The 26,014-nt window shown below is 39.8% G+C and overlaps 1 protein-coding gene and 1 long non-coding RNA gene across 2 annotated transcripts in view; one reads left to right on the plus strand and one right to left on the minus strand.

The window, feature by feature from the left end:
- The window catches only part of LOC100667002 (mamu class II histocompatibility antigen, DR alpha chain-like), a 141,802-nt gene that overhangs the window by 9,454 nt on the left and 106,334 nt on the right, over positions 1-26,014 (plus strand). The window lies entirely within an intron of this gene.
- On the minus strand, positions 17,475-20,153 carry LOC135231296 (uncharacterized). The gene is made up of 3 exons (XR_010321989.1): positions 20,059-20,153; positions 18,888-18,911; positions 17,475-18,582 (listed from the first exon to the last, which is right to left on the minus strand). It is a non-coding gene; the product is annotated as an uncharacterized LOC135231296 (long non-coding RNA).

Raw genomic sequence — 26,014 nt, forward strand, 5'->3', positions numbered from 1 at the left:
ATCCATTTGAGAAGAATTGCAATGCCACCTATTCAAACCAACAATAAAGATCAATTCCACATAAATCGAAAATATTTATTATTATTTAACATTGAAGCAAACTAAGTCTTAAATTTCCTTTCAGACATGATTTTATTAATAATTACAATTTCTTTATCAGATGTAGGACTATGCAGATTGTCTATCTTTTGTGTCTATTTCTGTTTTGATAAATTATATGGAGTAGATTAAAAAAGGGTGCAAAGTATTTGCTGTTCATCTCATGGAGACCAAAAAAACCACCAAACCAGTTGCCATGGAGTCAATTCCGACTCATGGAGATCCCATGTGTTGCAGAGTAGAACTGCCCCATAGGGTTTTCTTGGCTGTAATCTTTAGGAAGCAGATCACCTGGGTGTGTTTAAAAGTCAACGTTTCAGTTAGCAGCCGAGTGCTTGGCCATTGTGCCACCAGAACTCCTATGGAATGTGGTGAAATGATGGATGCCACACAATTTCTGAGGCTAGATCTTTTTCTTGGAAAACATGCTCTTGGAAGCCCTGAGCCATCAGGAGAGAGGCCTGTCTTCCCTGCTGACGAGACCACATAGGCCACAGTAGAGGCCCTGGAACTGCAATGCAGAGGGAGAGTGTTTCAGTGTCTCATTGAGCCTCCAAGGATCCCAGCCCTAGCTGCTATCTTTCTGCAATCACATGAGAGAATCTACTGAGAACTAGCCAGCTAAGCTCGATCAACTCCCAGAGCTGTGAGGAATCATTAAATGGCTGTAGTTTTAAACCACTACGTTTTTAGATGATTATATTGAAGGGATTTCATCTATGATGTCCAATCTGCTGCACAAAATTCTTTATAATATCATCTTAGTGTCTTTTTAATGTCTATAGGATCTGTAGGAATGTTATTTTTTTCATTCCAGGTTTTGATAAATTTGTAATTTGGACTTTTTTCTGTCTTTTTCCTTATGAGACTTGCAAGCGGTTTATCAATCAATCTAACTAACGAGCTAACTGACTGACTGACTAACTGAAAAAGCTTCTGGCTCTGTGATTGTCTTTATTATACATCCCTTTTCAATTTTATTAATTTCTGACTTACCTTTACTATTTCCTTCTATTTTTTTTAGTTAAACTCACTCTTCCTAGATTAAGCTTCTCCCTCTGGTTTTTATATATTTCTTTTTATAATATAAGCATTTAAGCTATAGATTTCCCTGTAAGAACTGCTTTGGTTGTATCTCACAAGTTTTGAGAAAGCTCTTTTAATATTCTTTTATTTTAAAATATTTTTTAATTTCCCTTTTGATTTCTTCTTCGACACACCTTGGATTATTTAGAAGTGTGTTCATTCACTTCCAAAAGTTTGAGTATTTTCTTAATCTTACTGTTTTATTATTTAATAAGTTTGTGGCCAGAGAATATATTCTGTATGATTTCAGTGCTGTGAAATTTATCGAAACTTGTTTGATGGCCTAACATACGGTCTACTTCATGGGTATTCTTTGTCCATTTAACAGAAATAAATATATTCTGTAGTTATTGGCTGTAGCCAACATATATGTCAGTTATAAATGTCAGTTAGGTCAAGATGGTTGAAAGTATTTATAGCTTTGATTTCCTTACTGACGTTTGTTTTCATGAAACTGTAGGGATATTTTTCTGCCTTCTATCTGCATTCCAAGTTCTGACACCACCATCATGGCCTCAGTGAAAGTTCTGGGAGGAGAATCAGTTGGCAGCGAAAACTGGCTTTATATTTGGAGTCTCTGTAGATTACAATACATCACACAAATCCACAGGTTATTTAAAACTTTGCTGGTTTCTCATTAGCCCACCAAAATCTCCCTTTCTGTGATCGGTCCAGTATTCTACCAATGTTGAGATTTAGCAGATGACTGAAGGGAGGAGAGTAGAAATCTGTCCCTACTCAATTAAGCAGAACTTGGGCATTTTTGAAATGTGAAGTTTTTAGAGTTGTTTGCATCTACAACTCTTTGAAGGCTGTAAAAATAAAATTTTTCCTAGTTATCCATTTCATTAGGTTTATATATACATTTTTTCTTGTCCTTAGTATGGCAATGATGGCAGTTATAACTTTCTACATTCTCACTGGCACTATGGCTTATGATTTTTTTTTCCTATCCATGCTGATATTCTTAGCCTATTTATTGAAGGCTCTGTATATTATTCCTTTGAATGAGTATGCCATTATCTATCTGAAAATTCAGAATGTTTCATTTCTCTCCTATTACTCTGGTAAATAAGCCATTTTTTATATGTAATCTTGGGCATCTTGATCTATGTACAGGTTTCTCATGAGCACAATTAAGTGTTCTGGAATTCTCATTCTTTGCAATGTTATCCATAATTTGTTAAGATCCATACAGTCAAATGGCTTTGCATTTGAAACAGGTATTCTCTGCTTTCAGTCCAGATCCACCTGACATCACCAACGATATCCCTTGTTTCATGTCTTCTTCTGAATCCAGCTTGAATTTCTGGCAGTTCCCTGTCGCTGTACTGCTGCAGCTGCTTTTGAATGATCTTCAGCAAAATTTCCACATTCGGTTGGACCACCTTTCTTGGGAATAGGCATAAATATGGATCTCTTCCAGTCAGTTGGCCAGGAAGCTGTCTTCCATATTTCTTGGTATAGACGAGTGAGCACCTCCAGCGCTGCATCTGTTTGTTGAAACATCCCAATTGATATTCCATCAATTTCTGGAGCCTTGTTTTTCGCCAATGCCTTCAGAGCAGCTTGGACTTCTTCCTTCAGTACCATCGGTTCCTGATCACATGCCACCTCTTGAAATGGTTGAACATCAACTAATTATTTTTGGTATAATGACTCTGTGTATTCCTCCCATCTTCTTTTGATGCTTTCTGCATCATTTAATATTTTCCCCATGGAATCCTTCACTATTGCAACTTGAGGCTTGAATTTTTTCTTCAATTCTTTCAGCTTGAGAAATGCCGAGCGTGTTCTTCCCTTTCGGTTTTCCACCTCCAGCTCTTTGCACATGTCATTATATTTTATTTTGTCTTCTCAAGAGGCCCTTTGAAATCTTCTGTTCAGTTCTTTTACTTCATCAATTCTTCCTTTTGCTTTAGCTGCTTGACACTCAAGAGCAAGTTTCAGAGTCTCCTCTGACATCCACCTTGGTCTTTTCTTTCTTTCCTGTCTTTTCAGTGACCTCTTGCTTTCTTCATGGGTGATGTCCTTGATGTCATTCCACAGCTTGTCTGGTCTTTGGTCACTAGTGTTCAATGCGTCAAATCTATTCTTGAGATGGTCTCTAAATTCAAGTGGGATATATTCAAGGTCATATTTTGTCTCTCGTGGACTTGCTCTGATTTTCAGTGATCCAACCGAATGTGGAAATTATAGAACAATATCATTAATATCACACACAAGCAAAATTCTGCTGAAGATCATTAAAAAACGGCTGCAGCAGTATATCGACAGGAAACTGCCAGAAATTCAGGCCAGTTTCAGAAGAGGATGTGGAACCAGGGATATCATTGCTGATGTCAGATGGATCCTGGCTGAAAGCAGAGAATACCAGAAGGATGTTTACCTGTGTTTTATTGATTTTGCAAAGGCATTTGACTGTGTGGATCATAACAAACTATGAATAACACTGTGAAGACTGGAATTCCAGAACACTTAATTGTGCTCATGAGGAACCTTTACATAGATCAAGAGGCAGTTGTTCAGACAGAACAAGGGGATACTGATTGGTTTAAAGTCGGGAAAGGTGTGCGTCAGGGTTGTATTCTTTCACCATACCTTTTAAATCTGTATGCTGAGCAATAATCAGAGAAGCTGGACTATATGAAGAAGAACGGGACATCAAGATTGGAGGAAGACTCATTAAGAACCTGTGTTATGCAGATGACACAACCTTGCTTGCTGAAAGTGAAGAGGACTTGAAGCACTTACTAATGAAGGTCAAAGACCACAGCCTTCAGTATGGATTACACCTCAACATAAAGAAAACAAAAATCCTCACAACTGGACCAATGAGCAACATAATGATAAATGGAGAAAAGATTGACGTTGTCAAGGGTTTCATTTTACTTAGATCCACAATCAACAGCCATGGAAGCAGCAGTCAAGAAATCAAAAGACGCATTGCACTGGGCAAATCTGCTGCAAAGGACCTCTTCAAAGTGTTGAAGAGCAAAGATGTCACCCTGAAGACTAAGGTGCACCTGACCCAAGCCATGGTGTTTTCAGTCGCATCATATGCATGTGAAAGCTGGACAATGAATAAGGAAGACTGAAGAAGGGTTGACGCCTTTGAATTTTGGTGTTGGCGAAGAATATTGAGTATACCATGGACTGCCAAAAGAACGAACAAATCTATCTCAGAAGAAGTACAACCAGAATGCTCCTTAGAAGCAAGGATGTCGAGACTGCATCTTACATACTTTGGACATGTTGTCAGGAGGGATCAGTCCCTGGAGAAGGACATCATGCTTGGCAGAGTACAGGGTCAGTGGAAAAGAGGAAGACCCTCGATGAGGTGTATTGACACAGTGGCTGCAACAATGAGCTCAAACATAACAAGGATTGTAAGGATGGCACAGGACCAGGCGTTGTTTCGTTCTGTTGTGCATAGGGTCGCTATGAGTTGGAACTGCCTCGATGGCACCTAACAACAGCAAAATTTTACTTGCATGTGATAGTAATGATGTTCTTCGACCTTTTCTGCATTTGTTTGGATCACCTCTTTGTGGTTAGGCATAAATATGGATCTTTTCCAGTTGGTTGGCCAGGAAGTTGTCTTCCAAATTTCTTGGCATAGATGAGTGAGAACTTCCAGCTCTGCATCCATTTGTTGAAACATCTCGATTGGTATTCAGTCAATTCCTGGTGCTTTGTTTTTCACCAATACCTTCAGTGTAGCTTGGACTTCTTTCTTCTGTACCATTGGCTCCTGATCATATGCTACCCCTTGAAATAGTTGAACATCCATCTGTTCTTTCTGGTGGGGTGACTCTGTGTATTCCTTCCATCTGGGTCTGATGCTTCCTGCATACGTTGTTTAATATTTTCGCTCTAGAGTCCTTCAACATTGCAACTTGAGGCTTGAATTTTTTCTTCAGTTCTTACAGCTTGAAAAACGTCAAGCAAGTTCTTCCCTTTTGGTTTTTTATCTTCAGGTCTTTGCACATGTCATTTTAATACTTTAGTTTGTCTTCTAGAGCTGCCCTTTGAAATCTCCTGTTCAGCTCTTTTAATTTTTCATTTTGCCTTTCACTTTAGCTACTCAAAGTTCAAAAGCAACTTTAAGAGTCTCTTCTGACATCCTTTTTGGTCTTTTCTTTCTTTCCTGTCTTTTTAATGACCTCTTGCTCTTTTCATGTTTTATGTCCTTGATGTCATTCTACAACGCATCTGGTCTCAGTCATTAGTGTTCAATGCATCACATCTATTCTTAAGATGGTCTCTAAATTCAGGTGGAATATACTCAAGGCTATACATTGGCTCTTGTGGACTTATTCTAATTTTCTTCAGTGTCAGCTTGAACTTGTATATGAGCAATTGACGACCTGTTCCACAGTCAGCTCCTGGCCTTATTCTGACTGGTGATATTCAGCTTCTCCTTCCTCTCTTTCCACAGATGTAGTGGATTGATTCCTGTGTATTCCATCTGATGAGGTCCATGTGTATAGTTGTCCTTTATGTTGTTGAAAAAAGATATTTGCAATGAAGAAGTCGTTGGTCTTGCAAAATTCTATCATGGTATCTCCAGCATCGTTTCTATCACCAAGGCCATATTTTTGAACTGCCAATCCTTCTCCTTTGTTTCCAACTTTCACGTTCCAATCACCAGTAATTATCAATGCATTCTGACTGCATGTTCAATCAATTTCAGACTGTAGAAGTTGATAAAAATCTTTAATATCTTCATCTTTGATCTTAGTGGTTGGTGCATAAATTTGAATAATAGTCTTATTAACTGAACTTCCTTGTAGGCATATGGTGGGTTGTATCCCTTCACCATACTTATTCAATCTGTATGCTGAGCAAATAACCTGAGAAACTGGAGTATATGAAGAAGAATTCAATATCAGGATTGGAGGAACACTCATTAACAGTCTGTGTTATGCAAATGCACAGCCTCACTTACTAAAAGTGAAGAGAACTTGAAGCACTTACTGATGAAGATCAAAGACTATGACCTTCAGTATGGATTACACCTCAGCATAAAAAAATGAAAATCCTGAGGCGGGGCCAAGATGGCTGACTAGGTAGATGTTACCTCAGATCCCTCTTGCAACAAAGACTCAGAAAAACAAGTGAATCGATCACATACATAACAATCTACGAACCCTGAACAACAAACACAGATTTAAAGAGTTGACCTGAATGACAGAGACGGAGAACAAACAAATACGGGGAAGCAGCGGCTGTTTTCGGAGCCTGGAGCCAGCGTCCCAGTCAGGTAACCTTGGCACCAGGCTTAGGACTGGGCCCAGGAGAGCTGAACACAAAATCTCGTGATGGCGCAAACAAAGGGCGCAGCCCTACCCCCCTGAACTGACCCCGGGAGGGGCCCAGCCGTCCGCGCGGGCGGCGTGCCCACGCGGCTGGTGGGAGAAGTCCCCGGGAGGCAGTGACTGGTTTTGGAGCCGGGAGTGTAGCGTCCCAGCCGGGGGACCTTGGCACTGGGCTTTGGACTGGGTGCAGGGGAGCTGAACATGGCATCCGCTCACAGCACAAACATGGGGCGCAGCCCTACTCTGCTAAACTAACCCCAGGAGGGGGCCCAGCTGGTCCGTGGGAGTGGCGCGGCGACGCAGCTGGCAGGACGAGAAGTCCCTGGGAGGCAGTGACTGGTTTTGGAGCCGGGACTGCAGCGTCCCAGCAGCGGAAACTTGACGCTGGGCTTTGGATTGGCAGTGGAGGATCTGACCGCGGCTTTAGCAGGCCAGACCCTCGGGGGCAATCTCCACACAGCCAACACACATAGGCGACACGCCCCTCGGGAATCTCAGATAAAATAGTCATCCCAAGCAAGATAAGCAACTTTGGCTATATTCCGGGGTGCTACTCTCCTGTTTTTCTGAATCCCCCCTGCCTTCCCAGGCAGCTTCATTAACATTGGAATTTCCTGAGCCACAGGGAGAACGGCTCCGGCTCCACAGCGGTTTGCTTTTCCCGTTTTTTTTTTTTTTGGTCTTTTCCTAACCCATTCTTCCGACCTGAGAGAAGCAACCACAAAAAACTCAGAGACCAAAAATCCTTCCCTAATTGGACTAAAAACACAGAACCAGCTCCAGCCAAGCATATATGATGCAAATCTCGGGCTTTCATCCTTACAGGGACCAAGGTGGCGGTTATAATCCAAAGGCAGTTCTGATAGGGATGTGACTGCATTTTCTTTAGTGGATTTACTGGAAAAACAAGTTTCCCAGGTATGATATCTCTGCTTATTCAACAGAGCCCTAACTGACTCATAACAGGGAACTGAGGGCTGAAGCTCCCCCCAGACCACCTAGCCTCTTGGCTTAGGGGTCTAAGGAGGGTGACATCTACCAATCAGTAGAGGTACTTGCATTGGGGGCCTAAGGTACAGCTGCAGAGCCCTTCCACCAAGGCGCTATAGGAATAGAGACACACCTACCTCACTGACACTTGGGGGAAGCCTGTCAGCATCCTGCCCCCCCCGGAGTGTGAGCCCCAGCTGCTAATAGAATCTGGTGCGCACAACTATCACCACTACTTCTCAAGGTGGATAGGTGTTAGGGTGCATCACACACTTGATGACCCAAAATCAGATTCTACTCAAGAATAGTGAATAGACTCAGACATATATATCTGGCAACAGCCCAAACCAGCTGGTAATAGGTCATAAGTAAGTCAAGGGCTACAACAAATAAGACAGCACAATCTAGTAGCCCATCCACATATATTGAAAGAAAACAAAACAAGACTCAGTGTGCAATTATAGAATAAACCACTACTATTTTTTTATATCTTAGTAATGGCTCGGAGACAGCAGTTGATATCAAACCACATAAAGAAGCAGACCATGACAGCTTCTACAACCCCCCAAACAAAAGAATCAAAATCTTTCCCAAATGAGATACAATCCTGGGATTATCAGATACAGAATATAAAAAACTAATTTACAGAATGCTTCAAGACATCAGAAATGAAATAAGGCAAACTGCAGAAAAAGCCAAGGAACACAATGATAAAACAGTTGAAGAACTCAAAAAGATTATTCAAGAACATAGTGGAAAAATTAATAAGTTGCAAGAATCCGTAGAGAGACAGCATGTAGAAATCCAAAAGATTAACAATAAAATTACAGAACTAGACAACGCAATAGGAAGTCAGAGGAGCAGACTCGAGCAATTAGAATGCAGACTGGGAAATCTGGAGGACCAGGGAATTAACACCAACATAGCTGAAAAAAAATCAGATAAAAAAATTAAAAAAAATGAAGAAACCCTAAGAATCATGTGGGACTCTATCAAGAAGGATAACTTGCGGTGTGATTGGAATCCCAGAACAGGGAGGGAGGACAGAAAACACAGAGAAAATAGTTGAAGATCTGCTGACAGAAAACTTCCCTGACATCATGAAAGACGAAAGGATATCTATCCAAGATGCTCATCGAACCCCATTTAAGATTGATCCAAAAAGAAAAACACCAAGACATATTATCATCAAACTTGCCAAAACCAAAGATAAAGAGAAAATTTTAAAAGCAGCCAGGGAGAAAAGAAAGGTCTCCTTCAAGGGAGAATCAATAAGAATAAGTTCAGACTACTCAGCAGAAACCATGCAGGCGAGAAGGCAATGGGATGACATATACAGAGCACTGAAGGAGAAAAACTGCCAGCCAAGGATGATATATCCAGCAAAACTCTCTCTGAAATATGAAGGGGAAATTAAGATATTTACAGATAAACATAAGCTTAGAGAATTTGCAAAAACCAAACCAAAGCTACAAGAAATACTAAAGGATATTGTTTGGTCAGAAAACCAATAATATCAGATACCAGCACAACACAAGGTCACAAAACAGAACATCCTGATATCAACTCAAATAGGGAAATCACAAAAACAAATTAAGATTAATTAAAAAAAAATGCTCATAACAGGGAATCATTGAAGTCAATAGGTAAAAGATCACAATAATCAAAAAGAGGGACTAAATACAGGTGGCATAGAACTGCCATATGGAGAGTGATACAAGGCGATATAGGACAATACAAGTTAGGTTTTTACTTAGAAAAATAGGGGTAAATATTAAGGTAACCACAAAGAGGTATAACAACTCCATAACTCAAAATAAAAGCCAAGGAAAACTTAACGACTCAACAAACATAAAGTCAAATACTATGAAAATGAGGATCTTAGAATTTACAAAGAAAAACGTCTCAGCACAAAAAAGTAAGTGGAAAAATGAAATTGTCAACAACACACATGAAAAGGCATCAAAATGACAACACTAATTATCTATAATTACCCTGAATGTAAATGGACTAAATGCACCAATAAAGAGACAGAGAGTTTCGGACTGGATAAAGAAACACGATCCGTCTATATGCTGCCTACAAGAGACACACCTTAGAAGAGACACAAACAAACTAAAACTCAAAGGACGGAAAAAAATATATCAAGCAAACAATAAGCAAAAAAGAAGAGGAGTAGCAATATTAATTTCTGACAAAATAGACTTTAGACTTAAATCCACCACAAAGGATAAAGAAGGACACTACATAATGATAAAAGGGGCAATTGATCAGGAAGATATAACCATATTAAATATTTATGCACCCAATGACAGGGCTGCAAGATACATAAATCAAATTTTAACAGAACTGAAAAGTGAGATAGACACCTCCACAATTATAGTAGGAGACTTCAACACACCACTTTCGGAGAAGGACAGGACATCCAGTAAGAAGCCCAATAGAGACACGGAAGACCTAATTACAACGATCAACCAACTTGACCTCATTGACTTATACAGAACTCTCCACCCAACTGCTACAAAGTATACTTTTTTTTCTAGCGCACATGGAACATTCTCTAGAATAGACCACATATTAGGTCATAAAACAAACCTTTGCAGAGTCCAAAACATCGAAATATTACAAAGCATCTTCTCAGACCACAAGGCAATAAAACTAGAAATTAATAACAGAAAAACTAGGGAAAAGAAATCAAATACTTGGAAACTGAACAATACCCTCCTGAAAAAAGACTGGGTTATAGAAGACATCAAGGAGGGAATAAGGAAATTCACAGAAAGCAACGAGAATGAAAATACTTCCTATCAAAACCTCTGGGACACAGCAAAAGCAGTGCTCAGAGGACAATTTATATCGATAAATGCACACATACAAAAAGAAGAAAGAGCCAAAATCAGAGAACTGTCCCTACAAGTTGAACAAATAGAAAGTGAGCAACAAAAGAATCCATCAGGCACCAGAAGAAAACAAATAATAAAAATTAGAGCTGAACTAAATGAATTAGAGAACAGAAAAACAATTGAAAGAATTAACAAAGCCAAAAGCTGGTTCTTTGAAAAAATTAACAAAATCGATAAACCGTTGGCTAGACTGACTAAAGAAATACAGGAAAGGAAACAAATAACACGAATAAGAAACGAGAAAGGCCACATCACAACAGACCCAACTGAAATTAAAAGAGTCATATCAGATTATTACGAAAAATTGTACTCTAACAAATTTGCAAACCTAGAAGAAACGGATGAATTCCTGGAAAAACACTACCTACCTAAACTAACACATTCAGAAGTAGAACAACTAAATAGACCCATAACAAAAAAAAGAGATTGAAACGGTAATCAAAAAACTTCCAACACAAAAAAGCCCTGGCCCGGACGGCTTCACTGCAGAGTTCTACCAAACTTTCAGAGAAGAGTTAACACCACTACTATTAAAGGTATTTCAAAGCATAGAAAATGACGGAATACTACCCAACTCATTCTATGAAACCAACATCTCCCTGATACCAAAACCAGGTAAAGACATCACAAAAAAAGAAAATTACACACCTATATCCCTCATGAACATAGATGCAAAAATCCTCAACAAAATTCTAGTCAATAGAATTCAACAACATATCAAAAAAATAATTCACCATGACCAAGTGGGATTTATACCAGGTATGCAAGACTGGTTTAATATTAGAAAAACCATTAATGTAATCCACCATATAAATAAAACAAAAGACAAAAACCACATGATCTTATCAATTGATGCAGAAAAGGCATTTGACAAAGCCCAACACCCATTTTTGATAAAAACTCTCAGCAAAATAGGAATTGAAGGAAAATTCCTCAACATAATAAAGGGCATCTATGCAAAGCTAACAGCCAACATCGCTCTAAATGGAGAGAGCCTGAAAGCATTTCCCTTGAGAACGGGAACCAGACAAGGATGCCCTTTATCACCTCTTTTATTCAACATTGTGCTAGAAGTCCTAGCCAGAGCAATTAGGCTAGACAAAGAAATAAAGGGCATCCGGACTGGCAAAGAGGAAGTAAAATTATCTCTATTTGCAGACGACATGATCTTATACACAGAAAACCCTAAGAAATCCTCCAGAAAACTACTGAAACCAATAGAAGAGTTTGGCAGAGTCTCAGGTTATAAGATAAACATACAAAAATCACTTGGATTCCTCTACATCAACAAAAAGAATATCGAAGAGGAAATAACCAAATCAATACCATTCACAGTAGCCCCCAAGAAGATAAAATACTTAGAAATAAATTGTACCAAGTATGTAAAAGACCTATACAAAGAAAACTGCAAAGCTCTACTACAAGAAATTAAAAAAAAAAAAAAAGGACATACTTAAGTGGAAAAACATACCTTGCTCATGGATAGGAAGACTTAACATAGTAAAAATGTCTATTCTACCAAAAGCCATCTATACATACAATGCAATTCCGATCCAAATTCCAAAGTCATTTTTTAAGGTGATAGAGAAACAAATCACCAACTTCATATGGAAGGGAAAGAAGCCTCGGATAAGCAAAGCATTACTGAAAAAGAAGAAGAAAGTGGGAGGCCTCACTCTACCTGATTTCAGAACCTATTATACAGCCACAGTAGTCAAAACAGCCTGGTATTGGTACAACAACAGACACATAGACCAGTGGGACAGAATTGAGAACCCAGATATAAACCCATCCACATATGAGCAGCTGATATTTGACAAAGGCCCAGTGTCAGTTAATTGGGGAAAAGATAGTCTTTTTAACGAATGGTGCTGGCATAACTGGATATCCATTTGCAAAAAAATGAAACAGGACCCATACCTCACACCAAGCACAAAAACTAACTCCAAGTGAATCAAAGACCTAAATATAAAGACTAAAACGATAAAGATCATGCAAGAAAAAATAGGGACAACCTTAGGAGCCCTAATACAAGGCATAAATAAACAGAATAAAAACATTACCAAAAATGACGAAGAGAAACCAGATAACTGGGAGCTCCTAAAAATCAAACACCTGTGCTCATCTAAAGACTTCACCAAAAGAGTAAAAAGACCACCTACAGACTGGGAAAGAATTTTCAGCTGTGACATCTCCGACCAGTGCCTGATCTCTAAAATCTATATGATTCTGTCAGAACTCAACCACAAAAACACAAAAAACCCAATCAAGAAGTGGGCAAAGGATATGAACACACACTTCATTAAAGAAGATATTCAGGCAGCTAACAGACACATGAGAAAATGCTCTTGATCATTAGCCATTAGAGAAATGCAAATTAAAACCACGATGAGATTCCATCTCACTCCAACAAGGCTGGCATTAATCCAAAAAACACAAAATAATAAATGTTGGAGAGGCTGCAGAGAGATTGGAACTCTTATACACTGCTGGTGGAAATGTAAAATGGTACAACCACTTTGGAAATCTATCTGGCGTTATCTTAAACAGTTAGAAATAGAACTGCCATACAACCCAGAAATCCCACTCCTCGGAATATACCCTAGAGAAATAAGAGCCTTCACACAAACAGATATATGCACACCCATGTTTATTGCAGCTCTGTTTACGATAGCAAAAAGCTGGAAGCAACCAAGGTGTCCATCAACAGATGAATGGTTAAATAAATTTTGGTATATTCACACAATGGAATACTACGCATCGATAAAGAACAGTGACGAATCTGTGAAACATTTCATAACATGGAGGAACCTGGAAGGCATTATGCTGAGCGAAATGAGTCAGAGGCAAAAGGACAAATATTGTATAAGACCATTATTATAAGATCTTGAGAAATAGTATAAACTGAGAAGAACACATACTTTTGTGGTTACGAGGCGGGGAGAGAGGGAGGGTGGGAGAGGGTTTTTTACCGATTAATTGGTAGATAAGAACTGCTTTAGGTGAAGGGAAGGACAATATTCAATACATGGAAGGTCAGCTCAACTGGACTGGACCAAAAGCAAAGAAGTTTCCAGGATAAACTGAATGCTTCAAAGGCCAGCGGAGCAAGGACGGGGGTTTGGGGACCATGGTTTAAGGGGACTTCTAAGTCAACTGGCAAAATAATTCTATTATGAAAACATTCTGCATCCCACTTTGAAATGTGGCATCTGGGGTCTTAAAAGCTAACAAGCGGCCATCTAAGATGCATCAATTGGTCTCAACCCACCTGGAACAAAGGAGAATGAAGAACACCAAAGTCACAAGACAACTAAGAGCCCAAGAGACAGAAAGGACCACATGAACCAGAGACTTACATCATCCTGAGACCAGAAGAACTAGATGGTGCCCGGCCACAACCGATGACTGCCCTGACAGGGAGCACAGCAGAGGACCCCTGAGGGAGCAGGAGATCAGTGGGATGCAGACCCCAAATTCTCATAAAAAGACCATACTTAATGGTCTGGATTTGACTAGAGGAATCCCGGCGGTCATGGTCCCCAAACCTTCTGTTGGCACAGGACGGGAACCATCCCCAAAGACAATTCATCAGACATGAAAGGGACTGTACAATGGGTGGGAGAGAGATGCTGATGAAGAGTGAGCTAATTATATCAGGTGGACACTTGAGACTGTGTTGGCATCTCCTGTCTGGAGGGGGGATGGGAGGATAGAGTGAGTTGGAAGCTGGCAAAATTGTCACGAAAGGAGAGACTGGAAGGGCTGACTCATTAGGGGGAGAGCAAGTGGGAGTACGGAGTGAGGTGTATATAAACTTATATGTGACAATCTGACTTGATTGGTAAACGTTCACTTGAAGCTCAATAAAAGTTAATAAAAAAAAATAGATAAAAAAAAAAAGAAAATCCTTACAACTGAACCAGTAAGCAACATCAGGATAAAGGGTGAAAAGATTGACATTGTCAAGGATTTCTTTTTATTTGGATCCACAATCAATACCTGTGGAAGCAGAAATCAAGAAATCAAAAGATGCATTGCTGTGGGCAAATATGCTGCGACAGTCCTCTTTAAAGTGTTAAAAGGCAAGGATGTCACCTTGAGGACTAAGGTGTGCCTGACCCAAGCCATAGTGTTTTCTATTGTCTTATATGCATGCAAAAGTTGGATGATGAATAAGGAAGACTAAAGAAGAAATGACACCTTTCAATTGTGGTGTTGGTAAAGAATATTGAATGGACTGCCAAAAGAAAGAACATATCTGTCTTGGAAGAAGTAAAACCAGAATGCTCCTTAGAAGCAAGGATGGCAAGACTTCATATCACATACTTTGGACATGTTATCAGGAGGGATCAGTCCCTGGAGAAGGACGTCATGCTTGGTAACGTACAGGGTCAGTGAAGAATAGGAAGACCCTCAATGAGATGGGTTGACACAGTGGCTGCAACAAGGGGCTCAAGCATGACAACGATTGTGAGGATAGTGCAGGCCCTGGCAGTGTTCTGTTCTGTTGTACATAGTGTTTCCGTGAGTCAGAACCAACTTGATGGCACCTAACAACAATCTTGGGCATGTACGTGAGAATTTATCTAGAATGTAAACATCTAGGATGGAAATATTGGATTACCCAATCCACCCAAAAGAATATACCAATTTACACTCACATCCCCATGCACAATACCCAAATATCATCCTGCAATATGCTGTCGTCTCATGTATTTTATAGCTTTTTAATGTACAGAATTTTTATGAACAAGACAAATTTATCAGTCTTTTCTTTTAGAATTTGAAAATATCTTTAATATTCCAAATCTTGAAGATTCGATTTTAGTCTCCTTGGGCTCATATGGGGCTTATATTTTAGGATTCAAACATTCAGTTTTAGGATAGATTATCAAGAGTGGATTTTTGGTGGTGTTCTCAGTCAAGTCATATTTGCATTTTGAATCTGAATGGGTACTTCCAAGCTGACACCCATTCACAACCCTAATATCAAACAGTGTATGAGAGACTCCATCTCCATACAGTTTTATAAATGTTAGATTTTAATAGAAAAAACTATATTTGTCAATTTGGGGGGAGAAGTATTTCCTCACATTGCTATTTGGATTTGTGTTTTTCTGAGTATTAGTGAGCTTGAGCATATATTTTATTGCCCATTGGCATATTCTCTTTTGTAAATAGCTCATATGCTTTGCCCAATTATCTTTTGGAGTCTTGTTCATTTATTTTTTGACTTGTTGACAATTTTACATAATAAGCAATTTAAGCTAATATCTGCCTTATCTGTTATAAAATTTTTCCTGAAATTTACATATTTTTTTAAAACTTTGTTGTTTTCTCCATGAGAAGAAATTTTACATTTTTGTTCAAATATTTTTTTTCCTTTATGTCTTTTGGATTTTTTGTCTTGATTAGAAAGGATTTTTTCTTTAAAGGTTATTTTAACAGGCTTATTGAGATATAACTTATGTACCACAAAATTTGCTCGCTGTACATGTATACTGTGATGGTTTTAGTAAAGTTACAGATCTGTGCTACTCTCACTACAATCCAGTTTTAGAACATTTTCATAACCCTAAAGAGTTTCCTGTTTACAGATAAATCCAGCTCCATCCCCAGTCCTGGTACCCACTGATCTGCTTTCCGTGTCTGTAAATTTGCCTTTTCTTCAAGTTTCTTATAAATGAAATCACACAACAAATAGTCTTTTGTGTCTGGCTTTTTCATTTAGTAAACTGTTTTTGAAGTTCATCTATTTTGTAGCATATATCAGCATTTTCCCTTTTTGTTGTTGAACAGTATTCTATTGCATGAATATAGCACATTTCGTTTATGCATTCACTAGTTGATGGATGGAGCCCTGGTGGCACAGTGGTTAAGCATTCAGCTGCTAACCAAAAAGTCGGCAGTTTGAAGCCACCAGCTGCTCCCTAGAAACCCTATAGGGTACTTCTACTCTGTCCTATAGGGTTGCTATGAGTCAGAATCAACTCAATGGCAATGTGTTTTGGTTAGTTGATGGATATTTGATTGTTTTCAGTTTGGGGCTATTATGACTATAGGCCTCTATCTACATTTGCATATCAATCTTTGTGAAGACACATGTTTTCATTTCCTTTTGGTGAGTTTCAAATAATGGAATTTCTGGGTCAAATGACAACATCTTGATAAACTGGGAAAATATTGCATTTGTCAAGGATTTCATGTTACTTGGATCCACAATCAACACCCACGGAAGTAGCAGTCAAGAAATCGAATGACGTATTGCATTTGAAAAATATACTGAAAAGACCTCTTTCAAGTATTAAAAAACAAAGATGTCACCTTGAGAACTGAGGTGTGCCAAACCCAAGCCATGGTATTTTCAATTGCCTCACGTGCATGTGAAAGCTTTACAATGACTAAGGAACATGAAAGAACAATTGATGCATCGAAATTATGATGTTGGTGCATAATATTGAATATACTATGGACTACCAGAAGAATAAACAAATCTGTCTTGGAAGAAGTACAGGCAAAATATACCTTAGAAGGGCAGATGGCGAGTCTTCATCTCACTCACTTTGGACATGTTTTCAGGGGGTCCACTCCCTGGGAAAGTACATCATGCTCGGTAAAGTAGAGGGTCAGCAAAAAAGAGAAAGATGCTCAATGAGATGGATTGACACAGTGTCTTTAACAATGGGATCAAGCATAGCACCAATTGTGAGGACGGTGTAGGACCAGGAAACGTTTTGATCTGTTACACCACAGGTCGTTGTGAGTTGGAACTGACTCGCATCACCTAACAAAAACGACATGGCAGATGTATATTTAAGTTTTTAAGAAATCGCCAAACTGTTTTCTGAAGTTTGGCAATTTCTTAAAAACTTAAACATACTTACATCATACATTTCCACCAGCAATGCTTCAGGTTTTAGAAAGGCTTTTTTTTTTTTTTTTTTTTAATTCTTAAGCCTAGATACAAAAACGATAATAATAGTAATACAAATAATATCTGTTTATTAACTTTATATTTTGTTGAAAGGAATGAGTTTATGATAGACCTTACTAACAACTAGAAACTCTCCATTTATCTTAAAGTAAACCTAAAATGTTTTGGCATCTAATTCTAGACTCTGTTTCACTGGTACATTTAACCAAGAATGAATCAATACCAAAAACGTGTTTACTAAAATCTGTGTGCAATATATTTTAGCATATTATACAGTTGATCACTCTCATTATGTTTGTCAAAATAAAAATTCTTGGAAGATATAGTTTTTCTCATAAAATTAAGTATCAGCATGCTCGATTCTAAAAGTCATACAAATAAGCAATACTTCCTTGCTTTTTTAAAACTGTAATTGGCTTTGTGGCTGGCATTTCATACGCAATAGGTACACACACACACACACACACACACACACACACAGAGATTCAAAACAAGAATTGATGCTGCCCAGCAAGAATGTATAGGCCTTCATGAAGAAATTAATTAAAAATACTGACAACCTAATAGTTCCAGACATCATTGTTTCTCATGTTTTTGTCTCCCATCTGTAGCCCATGGTGAAAAGGGAACTGTCTACTTGTCTTTCATGATGCAAAGGTGTAGAAGACCACCATGAATTGGGGGCATTGAAGGGCTTTCTCCTAGCTCAGTGAAACATTCCTTATAGGACATAGAAAACTCAAGAAAAAGCAGGCAAGGAAGCAAAGAAATTTCCAGATACACATATGACTGAAATTCAGGAACAGAAGTGAAAGCAATTATTGTATTACAATGTAATCGTTCTTTTCTCTTTTATTTCCACTTCTTTTGCTTCTTGAAGCAGTAGGAAAGAAATGACTGTCACTCCATGTTTATTTGAGAAAACTTCTATAAAGTAATGTGAGTAGAAGTTGAATTCAGATCCATGGGAAGGAGTAAGGGTTGAATAAAAAGGAAACTGGGAAAAAATGACCATAAGGCACTATAAACAATCTTGGCAACCTCCAGGCCAAGGTTAGGGGCTGAGGAAACTCATCAAGGATGACATTTTCTATAGGGTCACTGAACCAGGAATAAGCCAGACCCTGAAGAAGCATTCTCTTTGTGGAAGAATAAGAGTGAAGGTTGGAATATTTTCATGCTGGGAAGAAGCCGGGACAGAAGGTCCTTCCTTAAATGTCGCCATCTGCACTTCGGCTCAGGAGTCCTGAAAGTGATGGAGAAGAGTGTTGTTTTCAAACCTAACTCTACAAGCAACTTATTTCCGCCTCTCTCAGGGCCTCACCCTATAGCAATCCAGTCAGAAGAAAAAAATGCCTTAAGCCTCTGTGACCTAATGCTGCTCTAGAGCACAGCGCTTTTAAGCAGAGAGAAGAATCTTTAGTACAAACTGCGTAATCAAAAGTCTGAATTCAAAGTTTTTCCTGATATTTCTGTCTTCTGTTTTGTCAACTGGACTATTGATTCTAGGAGAACCAAGTCTCATTCTGAAAGAGGATTAAAGTGCATTACCTGTTGGCCGAAGTCCAGAGTGTGCTGGGGAAGAGAGAGGAAGATGTATGTTTATAAGATACAGAGGCACATCTGTCCCCACACACCACATCCTCAGCTCTAGGTCTCCCATCTGAGATTTCTCTAACACCACAACCCATGTCACAGGATGGCAGAGAAGAGAGCAGAGTCTGAGAGCCTGCTGTCTCTGAAGCTTCTGCCACACAAATCCAGCATAATTTTATTAGCCTCAGTGGCTCCTGTTTCGTTTGCTCCAGATCTTGCTCCAAGTTCTCCATGCACAGTAGCCTTTTTTGTTTTATCTGCCACAGGGTATATATAGCCTGTGGCAGGTTCTTTTTGACAAAAGAACCATAGGCTACTTATTTCTGGATGTCCCGAAATTGGGATTGACTGCCAAACAAAAGTGTTACACAGGTTTACCTCCATTCAGAAAACTAACTTGAACAAAGCCATATTTCTTTCCTTGGAGTAGTCCATGGGGAATTCCAACTACCACCAGGTTCCTTACCTTCCTGGTTCCTGAAGTGGATGAAGAGCCCCGCCCCAAGAAAGAGCAGACCCAGAACCAAGCCCCCGATTCCACCCAGCATCTTGCTCTGTGTAGATTCAGATTGTGCCCCTAAGAGAAGCAGCCAGATTTAATGATTTTTAACCCAAATCTAACTTCTTTAATTGAGACTTTGAGATTCAGGGCTTTAAGAATGGAGCAAGAAGTCTGCTCTGCAAAACAGAATAACCGGTCACTTCTGGAAAACAAAGTTTTAAAAATCACATTGAGGAGATACAAGGTTCAGGTACTGAAACTCATTAAATATCAGCCCTGACCTAAGGTTTGACCACACATCTGAGTAAGGTTAAGCAGCTTGTCTAGAGTGACAGAGCTAATAAAAGGCAGAGCTGAGGCTGCATTCCTCTCAGGTCAGGAAGGGCCCCGCATTGTAGAGGAAGCTCCTCTCCTCAAATCACAATGAACATCTATTGAACTTAGAGCAACAGCACCGGAAGCAGAAGCCCAGCCCCATGGGTAGGGAACTGGTACACAGGGCCAAGAGGGTGACCATGTCTTGTGATATCATGAGAAGATTCAAATCAGAATCAGCCTCATTTCTGCCTACCAGGCATAATTGCCTCCCCAGATGTATAGGTATTTGATCACAGAGCTGCTAACCTCTGTAACTGGTGCTGAAGGAGAGGAGAACATGGAGCAAATGAAAAAACACGTTGCAAGAGGAGAAACCTCATACTCAGGGGATAACAAAAGCCCCCTTCTTGCTGAGTGAGGAACTAATGAGGTCAGAGAGCTTCTCACTCCATTCCACTGTGACAGGGCTTGTCAGGCTTGGGTGCTCCACTTGGCAGGAGTAAACCTCTCCACTCTGAGGAATGGTTTCAAGCATCACCAGGATCTGGAAGGTCCAGTCTCCATTCTGGATCAGGCCTGTGGAGACAACCCCAGCCTCCTCTTCCTGGCCATTCTGGAACCACCTAACTTCAACGTGGCCTGGATAGAAACCATTCACAGAGCAGACCAGGAGGTTGTGGTGCTGCAGGGGCTGAGTCTTTGCAGGATACACAGTCACCACAGGCTCAACTAGGAGAGAAAAGGCAGAGAGAATAAGTGAGAAAGACAGACTAACTCTGGCTTGATTGGTTTTCTGTCTCTCTTCAAACCCAGGCTCAAGTTTTGGACAAACAAAAACAAACAAACAAAGAAGTCCGTTGCCATTTTGCCATTGAGTATATTTTGACTCATAGCAACACTGTAAGACAGATTTGAACTGCCCCAAAATGTTTCTTAGGAGTGGCTGGTGGATTCAAACTGACAATTTCTTTGTTAGCAGCTGAGCTCTCAACTACTATGCCACCAAGGCTCCCAAGTCTTGGATACGCCTCCCTCGTAGCTGGCCATGTGGCCATATGAGTCAGTATGTCATGGGCCTTGAATTTAATCCTTACAACATGGACCCGTTAGGCTTGAGAGACATTTGTAACATTGTGGGTTTTTTGATAATTCAAATAGTTATTCACTGTTGCAGTGCTCATAAATGTTTGGAAGTCATGTAGTGTATAATCAAGAGAGTGATTTTTAGTGCAAGAGTGGCTGGGTTCAAATTCAGGCTCTGCCTCTTACTGGGTGACCCTGGGAGAGTTTTTTTGTTGTTTGTTTTGTTTTTATTTTTCTAATTCCTTGATGCATCAGTTTTCTTACCTATAAGGAGGGATAATAATAGTAATTTGCCTCTTGGGGTTATGATAGAATTGATGCAATTAAAACATGTAAGACAGTGACTGGAACTTAGCCTTCAATATATGTTAGTTACCCTTGTTTACTCTTGAGAGAAAATGTGATTCTAAGCAGTATGGAAAGATTGAGGAATGGTAGTGGATTAGGTGGGGAGATAAGAGTATGAAGTCCTAGAATGCTATCTTGATGCGCTCACGCCTTTAGAGCCACAAAAATGGTTCTACCACTGGGAAGCAGGAATAGACAAAGGTGACTCTCTAACTCTGTGAGTTAAGTCCCAAGGAAGCATGAGGTCTGAAGGAGAGATAAAGTAACAAGGAAAGTCATTCATTCAAAAAAATTCTAATATTTACTCTGATCTGATCAATCCCTCTCCTTTTTCAATACAAATGTATCTAGTATTGGAATTGTTACCCTTTTACAACTGTCTGTCTTTCAAAACTGACATTTGAGGTCAGAGTAGGGTCTGGGGCTCATTAATATATGTGCTTACTGCTTTGGACAGTCCCTGACACTAGCAGACTCTCAGTAAATACAATTATTTTCAAAAAGAAGGGGAAACTTGGGAGACAACTTTTTCACAGTACCACAAAATGGTAGATTTAAGATAGATAGTAAATCATTACTAACAGTTTTTCAATATATCTTATTTAATCAAAGTGTTTACATTCTTAACACTGAAAATAACAGAATCAAACTACAATCCACAAACCAAAGAAAATGCTGAATCACATATCAGCAACATGTTAATAACTTACTTTGTAGAGATCCCATTTCTCTGAAAACACACTAGAACCCTAGAGATAACAGTCAATAGATAATTCTTAGAGTAGTAATTACAGGTGGACAAAATACATGAAAAATCTTTAAGAGCCTCAGAAATCAAGAAATACAAATTAAAAATAAAAAAAGAAATTTTAAACTAGTGTTAAGCAATATTGGAAAAAGGAACATAACAAAGGAGACTATAAGGTGAATTGTGTTACTACTATACAAAGCAATAATATGCAACCAGTTAAATACTTACATATTTATGCCTATTCCGAAGAAAGAGGTCAAACCGAATGCAGAAATTATCTAACAATATAGTTAATATCACACCCAAGTACAATTTTGCTGAAGGTCATTCAAAAGTGGCTGCAGCAGTACATCAGCTGAGAGCTGCCAGAAATTCAAGCTGGATTCAAAAGAGGAGGTGGACTAGGGATATCATTGCTGATGTCACATGGATCCTGAATGAAAGCAGAGAATACCAGAAAGATGTTTACCTGTCTTTTCTTGACTATGCAAAGGCATTGACTGTGTGGATCATAACAAATTACTGGTAACATTTCAAAGAATGGAAATTCCAGAACACTTAATTCTGCTCGTGAGGAACCTGTACGTAGATCAAGAGGCAGTTGTTTGAACAAAACAAGGGAATACTGTATGGTTTAAAGTCAGGAAGTGTGTGCATCAGGGTTGTATCCTTTCACCATACCTGTTCAATCTCTATGCTGAACAAATAATCCGAGAACCTGGACTATACGCAGAAGAACGGGGTACCAGGATTGGAGGAAGCCTCATTAACAACCTGCGTTATGCAGATGACACAACCTTGCATGCTGAAAGTTTAGAGGACTTGAAGCACTTACTGATAAAGATCAAAGACCACTGCCTTCAATATGGATTATACCTCAACGTAAAGAAAACAAAAATTCTCACAACTGGACCAATAGGCAACATCATGATAAAAGGAGGAAAGACTGAAGTTGTCAAGGATTTCATTTTACTTGGATCTACAATCAACATCCATGGAAGCAGCAGTCGAGATATCAAAAGACCCATTGCTTTGGGTTAACCTGCTGCAAAAGACCTCTTGAAAGTGTCGAAAAGTAAGGGTGTCACCTTGAAGACTAAGGTGTGCCTGAATTAAGCCATGGTGTTTTCAGTCGCCTCCTATGCATGTGAAAGCTGGACGATGAATAACGAAGACAGAAGAATCGTATATACCATGGACTGCCAAAAGAAGGAACAAATCTGTCTTGCAAGAAGTACAACTAGAATGCTTCTTAGAAACAAGGATGGCGAGACTATGTCTCACATACTTTGGACATGCCATCAGGAGGGACCAGTCCCTAGAGAAGGACATCATGCTTGGTAACTTAGAAAGTCAGCAAAGAAGAAGAAGACCCTCAACAAGATGGACTGACATACTGGCTGCTACAATTGGCTCAAGCACAACAAAAATCATGAGGCTGGCGCAGGACCGGGAAGTGTTTCTTTCTGTTGTACACAGGGTCTCTGTAAGTCAGAATTGACTCTAGGGCACCTAACAAGAAAAACAGGAAGTGAAATAGTATTATCATAAAAATTGCAACTTTGGTATGTTAGTAAAAAAATTATACTTCAAAAAAATCTAGTTTCACAATTATTTCAACTATGTACAAATATATACATTAAAAAAACAACAAAAATAGCAGGAAATTAAGACCTGAAAGAAACCTCAGAAAGGTCAGAGGTGTCTCAGAATTTCCTTCACCTCCACCCCCCAAAAGATAAATAAATAAATTACTCAGGTACTTTTCCTCAGTGAAATATTTATGCAAACAAACAACTCAGGCTTTTATTTCAGGGATTTCATGGCTGAGAAGGTCCTGTGTTAAGGACAGTCTGGGAGGAGCCTCACCTTATCCCAAATGTTGACTCTCCCACTTCCCAACCCACCCCCAGCTCTCCCCACAGTGGCCCCCAGGGCAACCTGACCACCCCCTCCTGCACCCACACCCCCCCCACTCTCCCTTCCTCTTCCCTCTCACATCCCAGCCCCTGTGCGCAAACACATACACACACACACACACACACACACACACACACACACTCTCCTTCTCTCTCTTTGGCACCCCCTTACCTCACAGGTCCACCCTCTCACACTCTCCTGTCTCACAGTCACTGACACGATAGTCACCATCTCTCCAACAACACACACTCTCACATGTATCCTCACAATTTCACGACTCCTCACAAGCCCACACTCACCCACCTCGCGCTCTCCCTCCCTCTGTCTCTGTCGCTGTCACACACACACAGGGTGCCCCCTGTTTGCACGGACCCCCTACTCCCCACTCGGCGCTCACCTTGCCGCTGCGCCGTGAAGCTCTCCACAACCCTGTAGTTGTCTCTGCAGTGGGTTTCCACCTGGGGCCGCGCATCAACCAGGAGCTCCTTCTGGCTGTTTCAGTACGTGGCCTCAGGCCGCCCCAGCTCTGTCATCGCCCTGTACTCCCCCACGTCGCGGTCAAAGCGCAGGTGCCCCTCCCGGTTACAGACGTTGTCGCTCCATAAATCGCACTCGCTCCGTTCCATTAGTGTAATAGCACTCAGCTTTAAACTGCCTCAGGAAATGCGCTGTGGGGACCTGAAGGTCCGGTCACGGGCGGCCTCTGGGGAGAAACTGATGGCGAAACCCACCATTCAGCGGCCCCTGGCGCGAGGTGGCGGCACCAAAGTCTCCTGATGGGCTCCACTGTCAACACCAAACCACCTGCCTGTGCGGCTTCATCTTTCATCCGCCTGATGCTTGACCGAGGTCGCGCACGACGGAGGACACCGGCCTGTTCCCAGGTCCTTTGATCCACTCCTGCTTAGAACCTTGGCTGGAGACTTCCAAGTCGGAGCGAGATGAGGATTTGCCCCCATCCCTGTAGTCCACACTACCTTTTCCGGAAGCCTTCTCTCCTCTTACCTCCCACAGCTCTTCAACTGTTCCTCTCAACACTTCCCACCTCCTCCATTCTGTAGACACTTCTGTAGCCCTGACCTGTGCCAGCCCTGCGCTGTCCCCTGGGAATCCACAGGAGGGAAAAACAGATTCCTCCCATCCACTCAGGGAGCTTAAATTGTAGTGAAAGTGATAGATAAAAACCAAACACACAAGAATTTATACACAAATGAGAAATATCAAAAAAGGAAAAGTGTGGAGTTCTGTACACAGGATAATTGTATGATCTAGATTGCCTTAGGGTGCCAGAGAAGAAAGTACTCTCTGAAAAGTGACTTTTAAGGTGATGTTATAGATTGAATTGTGTCCAGCCCTAAGATATGTGGTAAATCCTAATGAGTTTTATTGTTATGTTAATGACTTGGTATTAGCCTAGTACTTTCCTCTTTCTGCAACCATTTAGAGGATCCAGTGAGAACCCCCCAGCTGAGCTTAATCAACTAGAGCTGTGAGAAATCATGAAACGGCTGTAGTTTTAAACTGCTAAGCTTTTGAGTGATTTGTCACAAAGAAAAACAAAATGAAACATTGTGTCATTTAAGGAATTTCATCTAAGATGTCTAATCTACTGGCACAAAATTCTTTGTAATATTATCTTTTTAATGTCTGTAGGATCTGTAGAATGCCATTTTGTTCATTCCAAGTATTGCAAATATGTAATTTGGATTTTTTTCTATCTTTTTCTTTATAAGGCTTGCAAGCGGTGTATCAGTCAAACTAACTAAATAACTACTAGCTAGCTAACAGCAAGAGCTCTGGCTCTGTTGATTGTCTTTATCCTACATTTCTTTTCAACTTTATTAATTTCCTCACTTATGTTTATTATTTCCTTTCTTCTACTTTTTTCAGTTAAATTCACTCTTCTTTTGCTAGATTAAGTTTAGCCCTCTGAGTTTTATATATTTCTTCTTTTATAATATAAGTATTTAAGCTATAAATTTCCCTGTAAGCACGGCTTTGATTATACCTCACAAACTTTGAAAAGCTGTTTTAATATTCCTTTATTTTAAAATATTTTCTAATTTCCTGTTTGATTTCTTCTTCAACACACCTTGGATTATTTACAAGAATGTTGATTCACTTCCAAAAGTTTGAGTATTTTCTCAGTCTTATTGATTT

This window comes from Loxodonta africana, chromosome 1, assembly GCF_030014295.1.
Source record: "Loxodonta africana isolate mLoxAfr1 chromosome 1, mLoxAfr1.hap2, whole genome shotgun sequence".
Classification (NCBI taxonomy): Eukaryota; Metazoa; Chordata; class Mammalia; order Proboscidea; family Elephantidae; genus Loxodonta; species Loxodonta africana.